Source organism: Equus caballus, chromosome 11 (assembly GCF_041296265.1).
Source record: "Equus caballus isolate H_3958 breed thoroughbred chromosome 11, TB-T2T, whole genome shotgun sequence".
NCBI classification, from domain to species: Eukaryota; Metazoa; Chordata; class Mammalia; order Perissodactyla; family Equidae; genus Equus; species Equus caballus.
The window spans coordinates 54081205-54104115 of NC_091694.1; the positions used below are offsets into that span (position 1 = coordinate 54081205).

General features: G+C 48.2%; 1 protein-coding gene and 1 long non-coding RNA gene across 5 annotated transcripts in view; both read left to right on the plus strand.

Annotated features, from left to right (window-relative positions):
* The window catches only part of SHISA6 (shisa family member 6), a 288708-nt gene that overhangs the window by 207339 nt on the left and 58458 nt on the right, over positions 1-22911 (plus strand). The window lies entirely within an intron of this gene.
* Positions 1247-7123, plus strand: LOC138916188 (uncharacterized). Its single transcript, XR_011423086.1, has 2 exons — positions 1247-1380; positions 6890-7123. It is a non-coding gene; the product is annotated as an uncharacterized lncRNA (long non-coding RNA).

The window sequence follows — 22911 nt, forward strand, 5'->3', positions numbered from 1 at the left end:
GCAGGTGGGCCTCCAGAAACACACCGCTCCGTCTTCTCAGCCTCCGGGAAGGGTGCACCAGTGCAGGTGTGGGGGAAGAGTGCGTGTGGTCCTCAGCTAAAGGGAGGGAGGGGGCATTTGGGAGAGCCAGGAGGTTGACATCTGGGAGGGAACGCAGGATCCCATCACCTAGACCAGGTAAGCTGCTTCCTCAGCTTCCTCTGTCGAGCTGTCCTAGTCGCCTGCCCCCAGGAGAACTGAAGGCTTCTCTAGAATGCTGGACTCGTGCTGCATGCCTCCTATCCCAGCCCACCTCTGTCTGATCCCACCCTGCCCACCTACTCCCGCCCTGCCCTGGTTCCCCCCTCCTCTGCTCCCCCACAGTCACCCCAAGAGCCAGTGTGCTCTCCCTTCTCTGCCTGAGTCCTGTGCTTCGCGGAGGAACCCCAGGGGTGGCACTGCTCCCAGGCTGCGCTTCCCACTGGGTCACCTTACCGTGCCGTTCAGAAGGACAGCCTCACGTTGCTGCAGTTCACACAGCTGCACGTGTGCCAGGAGCCCTTGCAAAGGCAGCCTCCATGCCTTTTTCCACGGCGTGGGAAGAAGCGCCCTTTGAGAAGGAAGAGCTTATAAACAGTCATGTAGCTTTGGTTGCTCTCAACTCAACTCTGCTAATAGCAGAAATATTCCCTCCACCACGGCCCCAAACCCAGTGCTAAAAACTCAAGCTGAAGAAGGTTCTCGTGAAACCGAGTCCTGGGGAAGCCACTGCGGGTGGAGGGGAGCAGCAGTGCGCCCTCTCATACTGCACAGCCTGTGTTCACACAGCCCACAGGCCTGGGCTCTGAGCTGGGCTCCAGGGTTCGAGACCTCAGCACACAGGGCTGCTAGCTTGGGGCCTGCCCCCAGTGGCTGCACAATCGTGCTTGCCAAACATAGGAATTTATGAATGCAAACATCCAGAGGACAAAAGAACACATTTGCCATCAATGCTGATGTAGAGCCTGAAAGTGCTGAGAATCCACCAGACAGACAGGTCCTAATCTGAGGGGGCTGGTCAGGGAAAGAACACAGGATGCTAAATAGGCCATAAAGGATAAAGGAGCTTGAGGAAGGGGAAAACATTCCTGAAGGAGGGAAGCAGCCTCCGCTCCGAGGTGCCCTCTGGGTTGCAGGCAGCTCTGGACTATAAAGGCCAATTATGACAGTGGGGAACACAACACCCACAGCCCCAGACCCACCACCTCTGAAGTGACCCTCTCAGATACAGACACGCCCAACCCAAAGTCCTCAGGGGTCTCTCACATGGAGGAGAGGGAGCTGGATGGCCCCGTAGTCATAGATAATGGCACTCCAGACTGGCTCACTCAGCTATGCGTTTCAGCAGAACGTCACCTTCAGGTGAGAGGGCAGAGAATCCTGTGCTGGGGCCCAGTCCTTGACAAGGGCATTTCTGGAGCAAAGGGCACATGCTTGGAAATGAGCAGCCTGAGGTTTTGGTTCCACTTCTAGCTCTTTGTGCTTGGACGAGTCATTATCTAGACCTCAGCTCCTTGTCTATGACATGGCAAGACTGGTTGTAGGTGCCGCCTGCTCTATTTCAAGACCTGCCTTTCTGCCTAACAGTCTGATCATCAGACCTGCCAATCAGTCCTTTCATAACTGGGATCTTGGTGGAGAATGGCTGATGGCGAGGATAGGAGTTGTGTGTTGTGAAGGACCGTTTCCCTCTCCCCAGCCCTCTGTGCTAGCTTTTTCACGGGTGTCTAGCGTGTAGAGCCAGCCCTGGTGGTCTAGTGGTTAAGACTTGGTGCTCTCACCACCGCAGCCCAGGTTCATTTCCCGGTCGGGGAAACATACCACCGTCTGTCGGGTGTCATATTGTGGCAGCTGCATGTTGCTGTGATGCTGAAAGCTGGGCCACTGGTATTACAAATTCCAGCAGAGTCACTCGTGGTGGACAAGTTCAGTGGAGCTTCCAGACTAAGGTAGACTGGGAAGAAGGACCGCCTGGCCGCTCACTTCCAAAAAAACTGGCCATGAAAACCCTGTGAATAGCAGTGGAGCACTGTCTGATTTAGTGCTGGAAGGTGAGAGGATGGCACCAAAAGACTGGACAGGGTCTGCTCTGCTGTGCACAGGGTCACTAGGAGTCTGAATTGACTTGATGGCACTAACAATAACCAGTTCTTAGAATTGAGATAGGGCAAAGGAAGCCACACTGAACTACCTATTACTGAACCAGGCGGTCAGAACTCACTAGCCCCACCCATATGTTCATCAGAACCCTGCTGTCTGTCTCCCTTCTCTCAAGGGTTAGCTTTTTCCTGGCTCTCTGTGGAAAAGTAAGGTATTAGTTTCCTATTGCTGCTGTAACAAATTACCACAAACCTAGTCCCTAAAACAACACAGATTTCTTATCTTACAGTTCCTGAGCTCAGAAGTCCACAATAGGTCTCACTGGGCTGAAATCAAGGGGTCAGGAGGACTGTGTTCCTTTCGGAGGCTCTAGGGGGAATCCATTTCCTTGCCTTTTCCAATTTCTACAGGCCACTTGCATTCCTTGGCTCCTGACCACACAACTCCAAGCTCTGTTTTCACTGTCATCACATTCCCTTCTCTGACTCTGACCTTCCTGCCTCCCTTTTATAAGGACCCTTGATTACATCGGCCCCACCCAGATAATCCAGGATCATCTCTGGCTCAGGATCCTTAACTTAATCACATTTGCAAAGTCTCTTTTGCCCAGCAAGGTGACATATTCACAGGTTTCGGGGACAACCTTAGGGGGCCATGATTCAGCCTGCCACCGGCGTGTTTGCCCCTGTCCATTCCTGAGTTACTCTAAGGTTTACACCTCCACGTGGCTATCCATAATTGGTCTTCACTCCTCAGTCACAGATGTTTCTCTAGACCACCCACCCCAGACATCACCCATCCTCCTTTTCTGTTCATCCTCCAAAGCCCCCCTTACACAAGGCTTTGTAAGCACTTTTTCTGAAAATTTGGAGTTAGAAGGGTAAAAGAAAAGCAGAGAGCAGGAAACAGTTTCTAAATGGATATCAGATCCTAGACATCATTGATCCTAGACATGTATTGACCACTGCCCTCCACAGGGACTTTCTCATGGCCCATGTGTCCCCTGAGTCGGCCTCCTGGAACCTGGCTTGTCTTTCCTCCTTTCTGCTTGCTTAGGACTCTTTTATGCAGATTAGGCTATTCACCCCCCATCCCGCCTTCCAGGCCTACTTTTTGTAGCACCCAAATGTCACTGAACGCCTGCTAAACAAAGGAGCATGTCTCTGGGTCTTCCCACTCAGCAGCCACAAGGAAACACCAGAAGCTTTGAGATTACAGATTTTTCCTTAACGTGGAACATCCCTCTCACTAGTTTAGGTGACCTTATGGGGAACGTTGCCAAGATGTATTTGCAAGCCGTTCAGAGTTAATTCCTATGGGTATGAAGATTTACCTCCTTCCTAATTATTGATCCATTCATTGAGTCCTTATTGAGCATCTGCTGTGTCCAGGTGCTGCTCTTGGCCTTAGGGTTATAATGATGAACAAGCGAAAGATGGTCTCTGCCCTCAGAAAGTTTAAGGACCAGCTGGGTGTGTGTGCACGCACACACACACACACACACACACACTGGTTCCCACCTGGGAGATAATTAAGGTTTAACTTCAAGTAGAGACCATCCCTCCCCCAGTTTATGGATTTTAAAGATCACCTCTAGGGCTGGCCCTGTGGCCTAGTAGTTAAGTTCGGCAGCCCGGGTTCAGTTGCCATGCACAGACCTACACCACTCATCCATGATCATGTTGTGGTGGCAACCCACGTACAAAATAGAGGAAGATTTGCACAGATGTTAGCTCAGGGTGAATCTTCCTCAGCAGAAAAAAAAAGGTCACCTCTAATTTTTGTCACCTTGACCATATTATGACAACGGTCCCAAAGGACTTTTCAGTGTCCTCTGTTACTAGATGGCAAAAAGGCATGGCAGATGACTTTGTCCCTGCATAAAAGAAGAAAAGCTAGAAGGCGGTGGGGCAGGAGAGGAACCATCCCCACGGTGGTCACAGCCAAGGGTAGTGCCACTCAGAGCCTCGGAGCTTAGGCGGCACCCGCCCTTGTCAGGGCTTTCCACAGGGAGGACTTTGCTCTTTGTCTTAAGGGGGTCTTGCTGCTTTGGGCGAGGGGACTATGTGATGGACTGGAGGGCCTCCTCTTGCAGCTCTGTTGGTGTGAGAGGAAAACACTCTCCGTGTTCCAAGATCTTAGATCGGTGAAATAGATGCAGGGAAGTGCCGGAAGGCAGCGCTGGCTCTGGGTCAGCCTCCGGTCAGAGGCTGGAGGGCCAAGCGTGTCCTTTCCCTTCAGACCTTCCCACGTGTGCAGCAGACATCCTTGTTCCCGTCAGACACAGCTCCTAAAACCTTGAAAGCTTTCAAAATCTCCTTGATGTTAGCGGTTGGTTTATTCTTTTCCCCAAAAGCTTATGGAAGCATAAGATTTTAAAGCTGGAAGGGACCTCGGAGAACAAAAGCATTGTTTTATTTATATTTTTAATTTTCCCGGTTCTACAACTTAGGGGCGATGAGTTTATGCACTCCGATTTCCTCTTCCCTCTGCGCTGTTCCATTCACTGCCCACTCGCTGCCCTTTCCTCCTGCTCCCGCCCCCTCCCCAGGCCAGCTCTCTCCTTGAACCCGTTCTTTGATGTCCCCTGCTTTCCTGAAACACCAGCCACATGGCTGCCACACCTTCTCTCTGCCCGTGCTTAGAGTGCAGAGGAGAGTCCACTGGCTTTGGTGTCTTAACAGGGTTGCAGAGGGACAGGCTGCACAGACAGGACCCAGATTTCATAAGCCAGGAACAGAATCATCCAGGGGCATCCTGCAGGAAGGCGGGTTACTGTGCCTGACTCTCTTAGCACAGTGAGAACTCAGGAGGGCTGTAGGCTAGTTCTCCTCTGAACTCTAACCTTAGGAACACTGTTCCCTAGGGTTATTCCCAGAGGAATAACGGGACAGCACCCAGATTTGTCAGCACACAGGCCAGTCCAAGTCTGATTCTCAAAAGAGTAAGCTGCAGGGTGAAGCCATGAGCTGCAGCCACAAACTACCCAACCCCTCCCTCCCCGAGGCCCCTGTCTTGAATGCAGGTCAGTGGCATGGGAAGGGGTCAGGGGAACCCTTGTGCCCACCGTGAAGGACCTCACTTTTCTCTCCATGGGCCCACAGGGGTCAGAACCTGCACGGGCTGTGCAGCCCTGGGATCCCGTCCTGAACTTTAGGACTCAGCACGTGTTTGACTGTGGGGAGCCAACCCTCTCAGAGTTGGGGGCTAAGGGGGAGCCGCTGCTGGGATATCTATCGCTCCCTCCACCCAGTCTTGCTTCACCTTTTGTTAGTGCTGTTGAGCCGATTCCACTCCTAGTGATCCTGTGCACAGCAGAGTGGAACCCTGCCCGATCTTTTTGCACCATCGTCTCACCTTCCAGTGCTCTATCAGACAATGCTCTGCTGCTCTTCACAGGGTGTTCATGGCCAGTTTTTACAGAAGTGGGTGGCCACATCCTTCTTCCTAGTCTGTCTTAGTCTAGAAGCTCCACTGAAACCTGTCCCCCATGAGGGACCCTGCTTGTACTTGCAACATGCAGCCACCACAGTATGACAACCGACAGACGGTGGTGTGGTTCCCAGAGCAGGAAATGAATCTGGGCTACAGTGGTGAGAGCACCCAATCTTAACCACTAGACCAGCAGCGCTGGTGAAGTGGTCCGCCTTTATCAGGCCAGTATTTCCTTCCTTTCCAAACCCACCTGAGAGGGAAAGGCTGTTCCTGAAGAGGCCCCAAGCAGCACTGGGTCCTGACTGAGATTTGTGGCTTCCACCATTTCCTCTGAAGATAAGTCTTTGTGCCCTGGTGCCCTCCCAAGGACAGAAGAAAGCCTCTGGGACAAGCAGAATGAGCCCCCTGTGGTCGGCAGAATAATGGTCCCAAAGATGTCCACATCCTAATCATTGAAACCTGTACATGTGCTACATTCACGGCAATGGGGAGTGGAAGATAATCCTGGATTATCCAGGCTGGTTTAATGGAATCACAAGGGTCCTTATAATAAGGAGGCAGGAGGGGGCATCTAAGAGAGAGAGTTTGAAAGGTGCTACACTGCTGATGCTGAAGGCGGAGGATGGGGCCACAAGCCAAGAACGCAGGCAGCTTCTAGGGCAAGAGAACAGATTCTCCTCTGGAGCCTCCGGAAGGAACGCAGCCCTGTAGCACCTTTCTTTTAGCCCAGTGGGACCCATTTCAGACTTCTGACCTCTGGAACTGTAAGATAATAAGTTTATGTGGTTTTGAGCTAGTGGGTTTGCTGTAACTTGTCACAGCAGCAGTTGCAAACTACTATGGCCCCTGAGGAGGAGGAAAAGAGAGCAGGCATTGAGGGTGTGCTGCCCTCTGGTGGGGAGGCAGCCTGGACCACACGGGCCTCCCTCAGAATGTCCGCCATGTTGGATCCCTTGATGCAGTGCTCTGGTTCCTCCTCCTCCCTCCTTCTTCCCACTGCCCAGCAGAGTGGCTGCTCTAGACTGAATGGCACGGCGAGCAGGCAGTTTTCTCTTCTCGGGGCTCCTGTCTGGACTCAGCAGACCTTCTGCTCTGATTTTCCTCCTCATGGGACCATCAAGGTGGCAACTCTGAGCAGAGCCTCTGTTCACACAGCCAAGCCCCCTCAGAGCACCTCTGCTGCTTTCTGCTCGGAGTTTCTCGGTTTCCAATGGCGGGTTATGAGCCCACAGTGAGAAGGAGGTCAGGGGCCTCTCTGGGGAGGCCTCCTTACAGGGCTCAGTCCCCGCAGGCATGTGCAGAAAACTGCTGATGCTCTTCCCCCTTCTCTTATTAGGAAGACTGTCCCCCTCAAAGAGACCCAAAGGTCACCCCAAGCCCCCCTCAATTTGGATTCTCTTCTGCAAGGACTGTGACACACGCTCCTTGGGACCCGCTGGGATCCAGATGAGCAGGCATCCCCTTCTCAGTCTCCACCAAAAGCAAGTGAAACAAGATTAAAGTGAATAACAAGGCAGACACGAGGCAGACAGTGATTCAATTCAGTAAGCATTAAAGTCATAACTCGGCATCGGAGGAATGTGTGGTGGTAGGACAGAGGACAGTCATCTGTTTTGCCCTGAAAAATGTGCAATGTCATCTCGTGCCACTTTCTTCTGGCAGGAAGCAAATGGTGCACCTGAAGTGGGTTCTTGAAGAAAAGTTGGGCATAGTTAGGGAAACTCACAAGGGGCTAACAATGGTGGAGAGTGGCTATAATCCCTGACCTAATGGGGCAAAGGGAGGGGTGGGGGCCAGACGCAGAGAAGGTGTGGAAAGGCCACATACAGGAGCTGGAGCCAATCTGCAGTGATCCACGTGGGCACTGCTGGGCAAATGTATACCCTAACTGACTTCCCTGTCCACCTACCCTCCTGCTGGGGATCCCCACTGACCGAGCCTGGCTGGAAACCAGAGGATCAAGGAATCTGGGGTGGATAAGAGTAGAGAAGGTGAGAGTGGATTTGGAGAGCTAACAGAAGACACTGGCACACTTACTCCAAAGTGTTGGGCTCCCTTCTGATCTCCAACACGCCAGCTCTCTCACCTCTCCTGTCTCAGCTCCAACGTCATCTCCTCAGAGGAAGCCTTCACTGACCTCTGGATCTAAAGTAACAGCACTTGACCTTTATGATATCTTCTGCAGCTTCTACCACAGTCTGTAATCCACTTGTTGGGTGGTTGTTTACTCCTTTGCCATATGTCTCTAGACTGGGACTGGTGAGTCTGTTTGACCCACTGGAATGAAAGCCTGGTGCAGGGACCTTGTTTTTCTTTTTCTGGATCATATCCCCTGCGACTATCACTATGCCTGGCATATATTCTCAAACACTTGTTGAATGGATCAATAAACTAATATTTATTGAATGAATGAATGAATGAAAAGGAAATCTAAAGACTGAGTAGAAGTTATCCAAGTGACATACTGCCCCACCAGACAGCCGCCAGAAAATGGCCAGGTTCACCCCAAAGTCAGCGGCCCCTGTCTACCAGGCTTTCTCCTGACTCTCTGGAGCGCTGCCGCCATGGCAGTTTTGCTTCAGTGTGCTCCCCGCATGGGTTCCAAGAAGGGGCTGGACTCCCACATTGTTACCTACAAGACAAAAAAAGCTGAGCCTTGGCTGGAAAGAAGTCAGAGTGATCACAGTCACTTGCTGGAATTGTAGACAGTTGTGTGTAACTTACACTACCTTAGGATCTTGAGTGGGGTACAGCATCCGGGATAGAACAGAAAGGGTTCCCAAGGAGAATCTGATGGTACTACATCTGAGGCCATTCCAAACTGAGATGGCCATCTCATTTAAAGATAAGTCAGTTGGTGGGGGCGAGGGATATTAAAAATATGGAGTATATAAAAAGATAAACATAGCATTCAAGAATTAGAGATAAAAAATGATTTAAAAGTATTTAGAAACATATGTAAATATTAAATGGCATTTATTTTAAGTGAAATAGAAGAGACCGTAAACTTAATAAAATATGAGATAAAAGAGGAGGTAATAAGATGACAGACTGAAGATGCTTTTAAAGGCATGATAGGTTAAGGAAAGAAACAAGGGAAGCAAATAATGCCATTGGAAATGACAGGGAGCAAAATAGATCCCATAAAAATACCAACAGAGTCGTGAAGGACAAGCTAGAGATGCTCTCCAGATGCTGAAGCAAAAAGGACTAGGAGATGGAAGTGGCCAGAAAAAAGACCCTTGGGTTTGAGCTCAGAGAGTAAAAACCAACATACTGATAAAGGGAGTCCTTGAAGAAGTGCAAGGGGATTCATTTTTTAAAAAGGAATCGAATCAATATAACGGAGTAGAGGAAAACTTTCCTGAATTTAGAAAGACTTGAATGAGTAGATGGAAAGGGCTCCGCATGCATAATTATTTGAAAGTAACCAACACATAGACATATATTGATGATTTGTTTTTAATTACAAGGATAAAGAATTCGACAAATGTCCAGGCGAGGAATTGAAAAAGAAAAAAAAGCTCTCTACAAAGGAACGCAAGTTAGATTTGCCGCAGAGATTTCCATAACATAAGATGATGTAAGTTCCAGAAAGCAGCTAAAAAGCTAAAAAAATTAAAAAAAAAAAAAAGGGAGCGAGATGGAGAGAGAGCAGCAGCTACACAGGGGAGGGAAAGGTTCTGAATCAAGAACAAGAACACACCAGCCAACCAAGGTGTTGTTTACTTTTAAGACAATACAAAGGCTTTCTCAGATATGTAAAAATTCCAAAAATATACCATCATGCAGTTTCCTCCTAAAAAGAAAGTACACTAAGATGTATACCTGACAGCCAAACGATGAGTCGGGGAGCTCTCAAGAGCAGACCGTGGCGTCAGTGGTGGCCATGGAAACTCCTTAGACGCACAGTTCTAAAGAGTTATTGTCAACGCAGTTACAAGCCAATGCAAATATCATGATTCTTGAAGGCGAAAAGAAAAGGACATTGTAAGGATAATCATTTATCAATGTTAAATAGGGCCAAAAATTGATACCATGACAGGTAAATCTGGGAAGAATAGAGAAGATAGAAGTATGAGATAACAGTTTCCTCTTATATGTATATCAGTCATTAGGTATAGTTTCATTGTTGATTTTGATAACATAAAAAATACATATTTGACTAAAAATAACCTTATAGGGGGAAAACTAAACAAAACATGATCCCCTAAAGCTAATGATATGAAATTAACAATCAAGGAAACATAAAAAGCAAAAAAACAAAATAATAATAATAATGCAGAAATAAGCACAAACAAATCAGGTGTGAGAGAAAGATAAATGGATTCGACTCCTGTGTTAAAATACAGACTTTCAATGGTGCACGAAATAAAGCTTAGCTTTATATTACCTACAAGAAACATACCTACAGCATAATTACTCCAAAAGTTTAAAAGTTAAGAGCTGGACAGAGAAATACCAGGTGATGCAAAAAAATAAAAAATAAAGTGATAAATCATTTATAGGACAGTCATTTTTTTACCAACGAAGTACATAATCCATAATGAAGATCTAGTTGACCCACCTCTCCATGCACATAATATTACATCAAAATATATAAAGCCCAAGGACTGGCCCGGTAGTGTAGTTCCACCACCCATTCCACTTTGGTGGCCCTGGGTTCCTGGGTTCGGATCCCAGGCGCAGACCTACTCATCACTCATCAAGCCCTGCTGTGATGGCATCCCACATACAAAATAGAGGAAGTTTGGCACAGATGTTAGCTCAGCGATAATCTTCCTCAAGCAAAAAGAGGAAGATTGGCAACAGATGTTAGCTCACCGACAATCTTCCTCACCAAAAAGAAAATATCTATATATGTATTTTTATATATATATGTAAAACCCAAATAGAATTGAAAAAAATTTTTGACAAATAATAAAGGGGAGCATTTCTTGAGAAATTCAGAATTCAAAGAATAAATAAGGCCATAATCATCTGCATAAAGATTCAATAATTAAATATTTATATCACTAACCTACAAAGAAGTTAAAATGTTTTTTTTTCTGGTGACCTTGGGACATTTACAAAATTTGACCATATATTGGGCTGTAAAGAAAATGTCAGTGAACTGATTGAGCAAAAATGAATGAAAACAAATGAATTATCCATTCATCTCAGAATACAGAAAGATACAATTAAATAAATCCTCGGAAATTAGCAAGGCATAACTGATAAAGATAAAAGCATAAATTAATAAATTACAAAGCAGAATTGATTAATCAATCCAAGAATTGCAGCTTACATAAAATATACAAAACAAGTGTCCACATTAATGAGAAAGAACTAGAAAAATATGAATATACAAAATAAGGACAAAAATAGGGTAAGAAACCACAGATATAGAAAATAGGTTTTTTTTAATGTGCACAAAGAGAGCAATTTTCTAGGCAAGTATAAATTATCAAAATCGACTTTTAAAAAAGTTTAAAGGGCTGAATAGGTGAAAAATCATCAAAGAAATTGAAAAATTTGTCAATGAATTGTCCCCTGAAAAGAAACTGAGCAGAGAGAAATTTGCAGGCAACAGTAGAGCCGTACGCCACACAGCATCGCCCGGGTGCACCCGTTATGAAGCACAGACCCTTTTCCCTAGGTCCCTCTATAGGTACCATCAACGGAACAAAATTGTCTCCCACTCTCCGCATTTTTAAAACAGATATAGCATTTTTACTATCAGGATAGGTCAAAAGAAGGGAAAGATGACCTAGGAGAGGAGAGCAGCTTCACAAAGAGGGAGGCGTAGGACTGGAGAAGCTGTGACAGACAGGGAGGGCATCCAGAGCCACCAAAGGTGGCAGCATTTATTTATTTATTTATTTATTTTTAAGATTTTATTTTTTCCTTTTTCTCCCCAAAGCCCCTCCGGTACATAGTTGTACACTTTCAGTTGTGGGTCCTTCTAGCTGTGGTATGTGGGATGCCACCTCAGCATGGCTTAGATGAGTGGGGCCATGTCCGCGCCCAGGATCCGAACTGGCAAAACCCTGGGCCACCGAAGCAGAGCGCTCGAACTTAATCACTCGGCCACTGGGCCGGCCCCAGGTGGGGGCATCTAATGTCATTTAATACTATGGGGAATGGGGAGGGGCTCTCTGCCAAGAAGGGAAGAGCAATCTAATGGGTGGTGACCCTGGGGAAAGCTGTGTGTGCGCACATGTCCTGGGGACCCTCAGCATCCAAGCCATTGGTGGGCAATGCCCCCTCTCATTAATTACCCTCAGTGCATTTGCCAGAACCAAGGCACAGAGTCCCAGGATATACTAGAAATCTCTGGAAGCACTGGCGGCCCAGAGCTCTGGCCAGCATGCGGACTTGTGCATGGGGCGAGGCTTCCTCTGTGAAATGATAAGCTGCGTCAGTCTTCCCACAATTACTACAATAATTGTAATAACAACCTACGAGAACAAGGGGGTTCGAGTTGGCCCCATTCCTAAGGGAAGACCCAGAAGACAGGAAGAGGGAGGGAAGGGGGAGAAAGGGGAGAGAGATGCTTCGCCGGCACTTTTTGAAAACAGTCCTTCTAAATGACTCTGGATTTGTGTTTTTCATTCAGACTGGCTGTGTGGCGGCATTTTCATTTTGCTCCATCTCCCCCCACCCTACCTTCCCAGCAAATGCCGTCCCAGCACTGTTGATTTCTGTCTTGCGACCATTATGGAAATCTGGCTTCATTTCTCCTCCTAATTTATGATCTTGTTAACATGCCCGCATGCCAGATGGTCCTGTTCTTCAGGTTGGGAGATAATGAGATAAACAAAAACTGCTGTAAGAAGCAAATAGGGGGAGTTTTTTTAACTTGAATGGGCCACTCTTCATCTCTACAAATGTGCTTGGGAGGGCTCTGCCGCAGCGCTCTGTGGTTCTGAGCAGGTGAAGAGCACTGGGTGGGACTCTAGCAGCCGCCTAGAGGGGAGTTATTTCTTCCACGCGGCACTCTTTGCTCTGGAATTCAGTCCGAGAAGAAGACAGGGCCTGGCTGTCAGCCCCTGCCTAGTCTTCGGTGGCGCTTGAAACTTCTTGTTCCATCATCCTGTCAGCTTACCACCATCACAGCACCCAACACCTTGTACTGTAATGGTTTATTTTTCTTTTTGCCTACTACTCTGTGAGCTCCCTGGAGCCAGAGACCATGTCTTTTCCTCTGAACCCAGAATGCCTAGCACAGGGCCTGACACGTAGTTGGCAGATATTCAACAAATAATTATGAAACACCTCTACTGTAAATATGCAAGGACTGCTAAAGGGAAGAACAAGGAGTTGAATCAATAAATACACACTATGACATGGCATCACCAGCAGGATCAATAAGACGGGCTGACAGAGACCCCAGCCCTGTGGGCGCTGTGCCATGTTATCTTGAAGGACCCACCACCCAAGATGAGACCATAAATAGACACACGGAGGAAGAGTCTTCCATCGTTCTTCATCCACCCTGGACCCTGGCATCTGGGGACTAGGAGGAATCTCAAGGGACCATCTCCTCTACCCTGTTTGTCTTCATCAGCTCTCCTCATACCTTCCCAGGAAGAAGGCCATCCAACACCCATTGCAGAAGGATGAGAAAGAAACAGGCAGACTGTTGTTACTAGGTTTACAATGATAAACCAAGTCACTCAGTGCAGTTGGTGTCTAGCCTCAGGGTCAGCAAACTAGGCCTGTGGGGCCACAGCCAGTACAATGTCCGTCAATAAATAAAGTTTTATTAGAACATAACCACGCCATTTGTTAACATATTGTGTATGGTTGCTTTCAGGCCACGACGGCAAAGTTGAATAGTTATGACAGAGAGCGTGCAGCCTACACAGCCTTTTACAGAAGTTTCTTGACCCCCAACTAGGGAAAACACAGGCAGCCCTGTTCACGCACGTACACAGGCTTGCGTAAGCACTGGCAGACCATCACCACATCCACCAGGAGGAGGCGCCAAGAGCCATGGCATTGAGTGAATGAATGAATGAATGAATGAAGTTCCGAGTTGTAGCAAGGTTCTCTCCTCCTCTCTTGAGCATCCAGAGGCTATGACAATTAATGTGCCAGTTAAAGCCTGACAGGGTGGAAAGTAGATTTCTGTTGTTGTTTTTCACTGTTTGCAAAAGACACTTTCTCACCAGCTTATCATTATTAACCATAAACAGTGCTCGTAGGGGAGGATGGGGAATTTGGTTGGGAGGAGGGTGGGGGCCAGGGAAGGGTCAGCTGCTGTCTTGTCCTAATCCGGCCCTGAACCCAGGAAATATCATCAAAGCATGGAGTGCAGGAATGACAAACAGCCCGAGATGAGGCTCCAGCCAGAAGAACGTGCTGCTAGAGCGCCAAATGACAGGATTACCTGAGCAGGAGTGTACTAATGCCCCTGACTCTGAGCCGGGAAACATTTCAATTTAGCAATTTGCTAATGCCAGGACCCTTTTGTGAATATCCTCTCTGGTCTGCCAGTCTCTTCTGAGTTCCAGCTTGGAAAGAAATTAGCTTGCCTTGCCCCCTCCTGAGAACCTGGAGTCTGATCTTAGGGCTGTGATCTTTTTTGACAACAAGTCACTGGTGACAACTCCCCTTCAGGCCAGCTGCCCTGAGGGTCATAAAGTGCCTCTCAGTGAAGATTATTAGGAGCCCAACGAAATGTTGGCCCAAGTTGCTTTAAAAGGCAAAAACTCGTTCAAATCTCATCCAGACTAAAGGGCAAGAGGGCAAAAGTCTATGACCAGATCAGTTTTTGTTTGGGTGGGAGCCACTGGGATTAAAGAACCTAGAGTGTTGTAACACTGGTGGAGGTTATGTTTCCAAAGGAGAAAAACTTTCCTTACGTTTTTGTTCAAGGCCAGCCCTGTGAGCCGTCAGCTTTCTGGACAGATAGATAACCAGAAGCCGCACACAGTGGCTGAACAGTGTCCAGTAACTGGCCCTGAGGAAGTCTTAGTGCTCACTATTTGGAGGCCGTAATTATTGGTAACAGAGTAGCCAAAACGATCACATTTACTAGTGGAAGGGTCCTTCAACACCATCTTGTTCAATATCCTCATATTATATAGATGAGTAAACTGAAGCTCAGAGAGGCGAGATGACTTCCTCCAGCCAAGATTAGAATTCCTGATTCCTAAGCCAACCTTTTTGCCGGTTTAGTTTATATTACCTTATATTTACTCCTTATATTACTGAGTACTTATATTATTTCAACTTCAGAAGCCCAACTCAAACTGGACTAAGAAAAAAAAGGAAAAAAGGAATTTATGGCCTCATTTTACTGAAAATGCCTGGGGTGCTAGAGTTCAGGCATGGTTGGATCCAGGTGTACAGATGGTGTCATCAGTCATCTGTCTCTGTCCGTCTCTGTTCTGCTTTGTTCTGTGTTGGCTTCCTTCTCAGACAGGCTCCTTCACATCCTTCCAGGTTGGCACCCTCAGCGGAAAGAGGGCATCCTTTCCAGCAATGTGTGTAGAAGTCCCAGGGCTGACGCTCACTGGCTCTGAAGCCTCACTTGATTATGTGCCCATCCTTGACTCTGTCGCTGCAGTTGGGGGGATGTGACACTCATGTCTACTCCGGAAGTCATACCGACAGAGAATGGGAAATGAGTCATTCCCCAAGGAAAAATCAGGGTACTGTTCCCAGAGGAAAGGACAAGAGATGCTGGGGACAAAATCAGCAGATATCTGTACTCCTCCCTGCCAAGTCTATCTCTGAAGCTATCTTATTTTCTTAATTTGGGGCGTGTCAATCCTGGTTTGGAGCCTTCCTGTTCAGGCTCTCCTCCTTGCTCACTCTCCTTGGCTAGCCGAGAAGACTCTCAATTCTTGCCATGTCTCCCCCTCACTCCAGTGCAGCTGCCCTTCCCCTTCAGCTCTGAGCTACATGTCTCTTCATTGACTCCCCAGATCAGTCCCTCAATTAGGGAGAAGTCCACCCCCGAGACTGTTAGCCACAGTGCTTGTCAGAGCCCCTATTCTCACGGATCCTTCTCTTCACAACTGCTTTCCCGGTTTTCTCCTTCTCCCACCCCAACCGCTGAGTCCCTTCCTCTCTTTAAACTATTTCTCACAAGTCTCCCAATCTAATCAACTGAGTTTCTGGAGTGCCCTTATCCATCATCACTTAAAATTAACTCTCCCGTGAGTATATAGATTTAGTCTTCCTTGCACATAATAATAACACAGTGTAGTACTGAAATATACTTTCTGTAATACGATGTGGTGCTTTATAGTTTGTGTCTCATTTGTTCTTCACATTAAGCCTGTGAAGTAGGCAATGGCCCCATTTGTCAAATGAGCAGACCAACTCAGAGAGCTTAAATGTGCTTCAGGGTAGGTGCCAGGAAGCCAAGGGTGGGAGCTGGGAAATGGAAGATCCAGGATATAAACACCAAGGCCAGTGGGCCTTCTATTTCAGCTGCACAGATGCCCAAATGAGAAGCTAAGCTGAGACAGCATTTCTCAAACCGGGACAGTTTTGCTCCCCAGGGGACATTTGGCAATACCCGGAGACATTTTTCATGAGCCCAATTTCATTAGCCTGATAGGTGCCACTTTACTGGCACCTATTGAATAAAAACCAGAGATGCTGCTAAACAAACTACAATGCACAGGACAGCCCCACCCACCCACCCTGACACACAACAAACAATCATCTGATCCCCAAATGTCATAGAGCTGAGGTTGAGAAACCCTGGCTTACAAGTATCCAGAGATAAGAGTTCCCATCCGTAGCCCTAAGGGCTTTCCCTTCTGTCTTCAGCCACAGGAAAACTCAATCAGCCATTACTGTTATTTCTTCTTTATCAGAAGCGGGTTGGAAATATATAGGCCTGCGTATCAGGAGCTAGAGCTGAAGGACTCTTCTTCCTGCCATCCGTTCTAGTTTTCACAGGACGAGCGCACACCAAAGCTTTGACCTGTGCTCATGGTTACTGAGCAGAGAGACACTGTAGATGGACAGCTATAGGGCCGTGGGGTACCCGAGAGAGGGGAGGCAGAAGGAGGGAGAGAGGGGAAGAAAAGAATGGTGAGTAATCGTGACAGGGGAGCAGACACTGAGAGGGGGTGAGAGATGAGGAAGGATGAAGGAGAAGGGGAGAGCAGGGGGGATGTTCGGACTTGGATGGAATGGGAAGAGCATCCCAGGTCACGGAGGAGGGGGGAGTGGGGGCCTCCCTGCCGCCTCGGCAAGCTTCAGGGAGTGCGATTTTAATGTGAGTCTAATTAAGTCAGAAGCAGTTTCCATTATTCACACTCTGCTCCAGCGGTTTCTGAGCCCACACGCTCTACTACACTCTGGAGAGGTTCAGCCGGTGGTGACTCTGGATCCTTATTCATTGCAGAAGGAAGGGAGAGCAGCCTGGTTCCCAGCTGCTGGTGGTCAGACCTGGGCCAAAGGCCTTTCTTGCCGTTTCCTATCTTGTTTCCTCCAGATCGTGCATGAGTGGTGGTGGGAGGGAGCACAAGAGGCGTCTGTTGGTGAATTTGTGTGGGGCTGTAAAGCTCAGGGAGAGAGGTTCAGCCACAGGAGCATTTCAAGTGTGATGACCTCATCCATCTGATGGCCCAATGAAAAGGAAGAGTTTTGCCAGTGGCTTTGGCTTTGTGCAGCAAACCTTGCCTGGGCCTCCCAGGAGAAGTCAGACAAGCACAGATTTAAAACACAAAGTCAGGTCTCACACCAGATCCCGGCCTCATTGACCTCCACTACTGTGGGTTCCTTTGGAGTCCCTTCAGCCTAGTGCCACTGCCTGGTTAAGGAATGGCCTCCCCAACATCAAGATTCTCCAGAAAAGGACTAAGCTAGTGGCCAGGGCAGTGAGGGTCCAAGAGGCCATGGCCAGCTCTGTAACTTACTGAGGAACCTGGAGGGAGAGACCTATTATCAGCAGAATGAACCAGGAAAGTTTTCATGGAAATCACAGCCTTAAGTGGGAATTTTGCCAGAAGGAGTTGAGGCTGGTGAGGAAGAAAATTTTGAATAAATAGAGCCACAGGGAAACAGCCCAGGAGGTGTCCCTTTTGATTGGCGTATGGAATGGTAACAGGAAGAAGGACTGGAAGGACCCATTGAGCCCTTATGTGTAGGGACTTAAATGCCAACTTGAAAATTAGTGTCCAGTATTGTGCAATTCAAGGGAAACTGTTGAAGGTTTTGGGGAAGTGAAGTGTGGTATAATTAGAATCCTGGATGTGAGATAGCAGGTGGGGGTCCTGCCTGGATCTTCATATTCTCCTTGGAGTTTTCCAAGAATGCGCAATCAGAGAGGGATGAGCTGCTAAGAGGCCACAGAAGGTTGAGAGTACGGGTTCCAAATGTTTAGCTTCTTATTACTGGACCTAGGTCGAATTGTACTAATAGTTACAACGGCTTAAGTTGAATACAACAGTTCAGTTGAATGTCCCTGAAATTGACTAATAAAAACCATTCCTGTGTTGACCAGCAAGCTGCCTAAGCCTTAGTGATACAGTAGAAGATGATCCAGTCTAGGAATCAGAAAGACTGGGTTGATGTCTCAGGTCTCCCTTTGCTAACAGTGGGTGTGTACTGTGGGAACATCATTCAATCCCTCTGAGCCCAGTTTTATCATCTATAAAATGAGGATGATGGACACTTCTCAAGGCTGTTGTAGGGAGTAGATGCATGGAAGTGTCTAGCCCAGACCATGGTGCGTGGTGAGGGCTCAGTAAACACTTGCATCTTCTCTCCACCTCTGTCCCCCATGCAACACACGCCTCTATGCATTAAGGCTTGGTGTCCCGTCACCAGGTGTCCCTTCCCCTGACGGTAGGTTAAGGCAAATGCAGCCTCCTCCTGAAGCCCAGGGCCCTGCATGCACCCCACCCGAAATCAGACCCTAGCTCAGGCACTTTTGTTCAGATAGTCTTGGGATTCCCAAGCTCAAGGCCCCCTTCCCCTCCTTCGCTTCCTTTTGCTTCTTTATTATCACACTCTCTTCACAGGTTTCCGCTCCTCTCTGCCCTCTTCTGCCCACAGTCCCTCTGTCATGCCGGCTTCCATCACAGAATTCCAGCATTGGTAGGAAGGGAGTTTGGAGGTCAGCCCATCTGCCCTCGGCCACCTTCTGGCAAATGGGGACCCTTCTCTGATCCCCCAAACACTAACGTTTACTTAACTTTTCTATGAATGTCAGGGCTGGCTCAGGAAGCTGTGGCTAAGGACTGTTGAGTTCAGGACACCTCCCTCATCTATATAGCAGGGGCATCTCCTGATCCCTGGGACCACTTAGCTGGTCAAATATGACTCCTGGAAGGAAATAAAGCAACTGCTACTTGTTTGGCACCACACACATGCACACACACACACACACACACACTCACACACTCCCCCCAACCCCCACATCTGCTGAAAACCCCAGAGTTCAAGAGAAGTCACAGGTTCTTCACCTCCAGCCCATCAGCAAGGGACCAGGCACAGGGCGGACCATATGGATGGGCACCAAAGCAAGAGAGACATTTTCGGGTTGGAGATTCCCAGCCTCAGCAACCTCAGAACCACTGGACTCCTCCCCCAGCCGGAGACAGCTGCCAAGTGCAGGAGTCCCTTAGAGACCCTGGCCTTTGGGCTCCTGTCAGATAGAGAGAATGGAAAGGAGAATAGTGTTTCACGATACAAAAAAGTTATCTAAAAATGTTTCCTTTACTGAATTCCGTTCTCCCTTCTACGTGTTCTTTTTTTATACTAATTTCTCATTTGAGTCAAAAATTATTTCACCAGAGAGGTGGTGATTAAATCTGATAATGAGGAGAAATACCAATTAAGTCAGGCTGCACAAGCAGGCGGCAGCCCTCAGTGACATCCTTATTGGAGACTGCGGCTCAGCCAGCGCTCCTATCTCCACCACCCTCCCAGTCCACATGCCGGACAGGACCCGGGCTTCATCCCCCTCAGAGCCGGGGGGAGGGGGCGCAGGAGCAGAGCGTTTCTCTCCCCACACCGCCTTATAGCTCCCTCACGCCACCCTTTTCCTACTCCCTTAGAATCCGCTGCCTGAAAGTCCCATGTCAGCTTGGACCCCCGTCCTATTCCCTGCCTTGCCCCAGCCCTTGCACCAAGCCCCTTCCTCGGGGCCACAGTGGCTCGCAGCCCAAACACTTCAACTCATTGTTGACACTATCTACCTGGAGATTGTGTCAGATCCTACAGGTTAAGGGCTCAGTCCCGCAAGGCTGTCCACCCCCTCCCCCTACTTCAGACACCAATCTCAAGTCCAGGTTGTCATCTGTGCCTCTGACCTACCAGCTATAGATCCGAAGTTCCTGCAATCCCCTCCTTGGGTTCAATCAATTTGCTAGAGTGGCTCACAGAACTCAGAGAAATATTTTACTTAACATTACCAATTTAGGGGCCGGCTCCGTGGCCGAGTGGTTAAGTTCGCGTGCTCCGCTGCGGCGGCCCAGGGTTCGGATCCTGGGCGCGGACATGGCACCGCTAGTCAGGCCACGCTGAGGCGGCGTCACACATCCCGCAACTAGAAGGACGTGCAACTAAGATATACAACTGTGTACAGGGGGGGTTTGGGGAGATAAAGCAGGGAAAAAAAAAAAAAGATTGGCAACAGTTGTTAGCCCAGGTACCAATCTTTAAAAAAAAAAAAAAAAGATTACCAATTCATTTTAAAAGGATATAACTCAGGAACAGCCAGATGGGACAGATGCATAGGGCAGGGTGTGGGGACAGGGTGCGGAGCTTCCATGCCCCATCTAAGTGCACCACTTGGCCAGCACCTCCACGTGTTCACTATGCTGGAAGCTCTCTGAGACCTGTCCTCTCAGGGTTTTATGGAGGCTTCATTACATAGTCATTATGGATTGAATTACTGATCATTGGCAATTGATTCAACCTCCAGCCCCTCTCCCCTCCCCAGAGGTGGGGGGTGGGACTGAGTTCCAACCCTCTAATCACAGGGTTGGTTCTCCTGGCAACCAACTCCCATCTTAGGTCTATGCATTCCTGGTGGCACCTTATTTACATAACAAAAGACACCCAGATCCTCTCATTACAAGAAATTCCAAGAGTTTTCAGAGCTCTGTGCCAGAAATAGGGATGAAGACCAAATGTATACTTCTTATTATAAATCACAGTATCACAGAGGGACATGGACAAAGCCGAGCAGACGATTGACTAACCTGGTGAGAGTATCGGACTAGATTCCTCGGGCTGAGCTGGTGGTTCTCAACCATGGCCATGCATTAGAATCACCAGGGAAGCATTTCCAACTCTTGGTTAGCAGGCTGAAGTCTAGATCGATTAAATCAAAATGTCTGGAGTCAGGAGCCAGTAATAGTAATTAATACTGTTCAAAGCACCAAATATATAACCAAACTGAGGCTCACTGGGCTGAGGATGACCTACCTTTAGATTAAGTGGCCAACCATCCTGAGTCTGCCCAGGAATAGGGGGTTCCCTGGGACATGGGAAATTCAGGGCTAAAACCAGGAAAGGCCCAGGCAAGGTGGAATGAGTCAGTCACCCTGTCTTCACACAGCTGTAACTGAGAGAAGCCCAAACCTCAGGGTGGAAGCATCTTGTCTATTGTCAAGTCTTTGGGGTGTATTAATCAAACCTTGGAGTCAGAGGGGGCCAGGCTCCCTCACTCACTAGCTATGCAACCTTGGGCAAGCTGACTTTTCTACCGAGCACTTCAGTACTTCTCTGTCCTTCCTTCTCACCTTCCCTGGGGGTCACAGATTGAGCTGCATCCAGTGGGCTGTGTTCTCTAGCACATAGGGCCAGATGGAAACAAGTTTCAGAAGGTCAAGAGAACTGGGGACTGGAAGGTTGCTAGAGAAGAGCAGGGACGAGGGGAGAGCAGAGGAGCAGATGAGACCTGCCGTGCTGGGGTTACCACTGGCCTGGGGTGTGCCCTAAGCATGCATGCACTCCTTCTTCCAGCTCCTTCCAATGCTGTTTGGCAGAATTTAGCAAAGAGGAGCCCTATGTCCAGAATCTTCCCTCGGGGCTTCTCTCAGGGTAGCCACCTGCTTCTGTGTCCCCTAGTTATGCCCCTGGCCTGGAAATGTGGTACGAAGACTGCCAGACTACAAGGACTCTGAACTTTCTTCCACTGTTCCTGGTGTGGGCGCAGCCACCACACCATCCCTCTGAGAACTGAGTGAGCATGTTGGTTCATGTGTCTTAGGTTCGCATTCTCTCAGTCCCTTTAGTTTCAAACCATCAGGGGGTTGATTTATCTATGAAATGTGTAATAGTTGTGCAGTTCTGACTGCAGACCAGACTTTTAAGTCACACAATTAGAAGCTGAGGGAAAAAAGTGTGAGTTATTAAAAGAGGCTGCATCTGGAGGATTCCCAGAGACCTCTCCCAGGGCACCTCCTTCATGTCTGGCCCATGCCCCCACTCAGCCAGAACAAGTCCTGAACCTGAGACTAAAAGTCCACCCACCCATCCATCCCATCCATCCATCCATCCATCCATCCATCCATCCCATCCATCCACCCATCCATCCATCCATCCATCCACTCACCCATCCATCCATCCACCCATCCACCCGTCCATCTATTCATCCACCCATCCATCCATCCATCCATCCACCCACTCACCCATCCATCCATCCGTCCACCCACCCATCCATCCATCCATCCACCCACCCACCCATCCATCCATCCATCCATCCCACAACTGTTTATTGATGACCTACTATGTACTAGAAATAATCTTATGCCTGCTGTTCTGTTACTCACAGTCTACCTGTAACAAAACTTAAGATTCTCCAGGCATAATCTCCTGGGAACTAACTGGGCCTCCCCATTTGCCAAGCAGTGGTGTCCAACCTGGTGAGATTTCCAGGTCCACAGGAGGGTGCCCCTTCCTTTACCACTGTTTTTCTCCCAGCCAATCTTCTGCCACCTGAAACTCCTTTAACACCCTTCATCACAGACGAGACTTAAAAGCAAGCTCTCCTGAGTTACTATCTTGATTTGGACTCACTGTAGAGTAAAATTAACAAGAGATTGCTGCAGTCCAGGAGGCTATAAACTCAAATGCCTACAAGAGCTAGGCATAGAATGGGATGAGGTGAGACCGATGGAAAACAATAGGGAGTGGTGAGGATTGTGGCAAACTGGAAAGCATAGTCTCATTTAAAGGAATCAGCCAATTATTGAGCTTTCTCCAATCATTTCCACTTGGGAATGCAGATCTTGTGTGACTGTACTGTCTCATTTTTCAAGAGAAGTCAGGAATCCAGATTTTGTATGTAATTTCCTAACTTTTAAAAAATGAAGGCTGAAGAAATACCTATGCTTGCCAGATTCAGTTTGCATGCTGCTCCGCATAACTGCAGACACTGAACCACATACT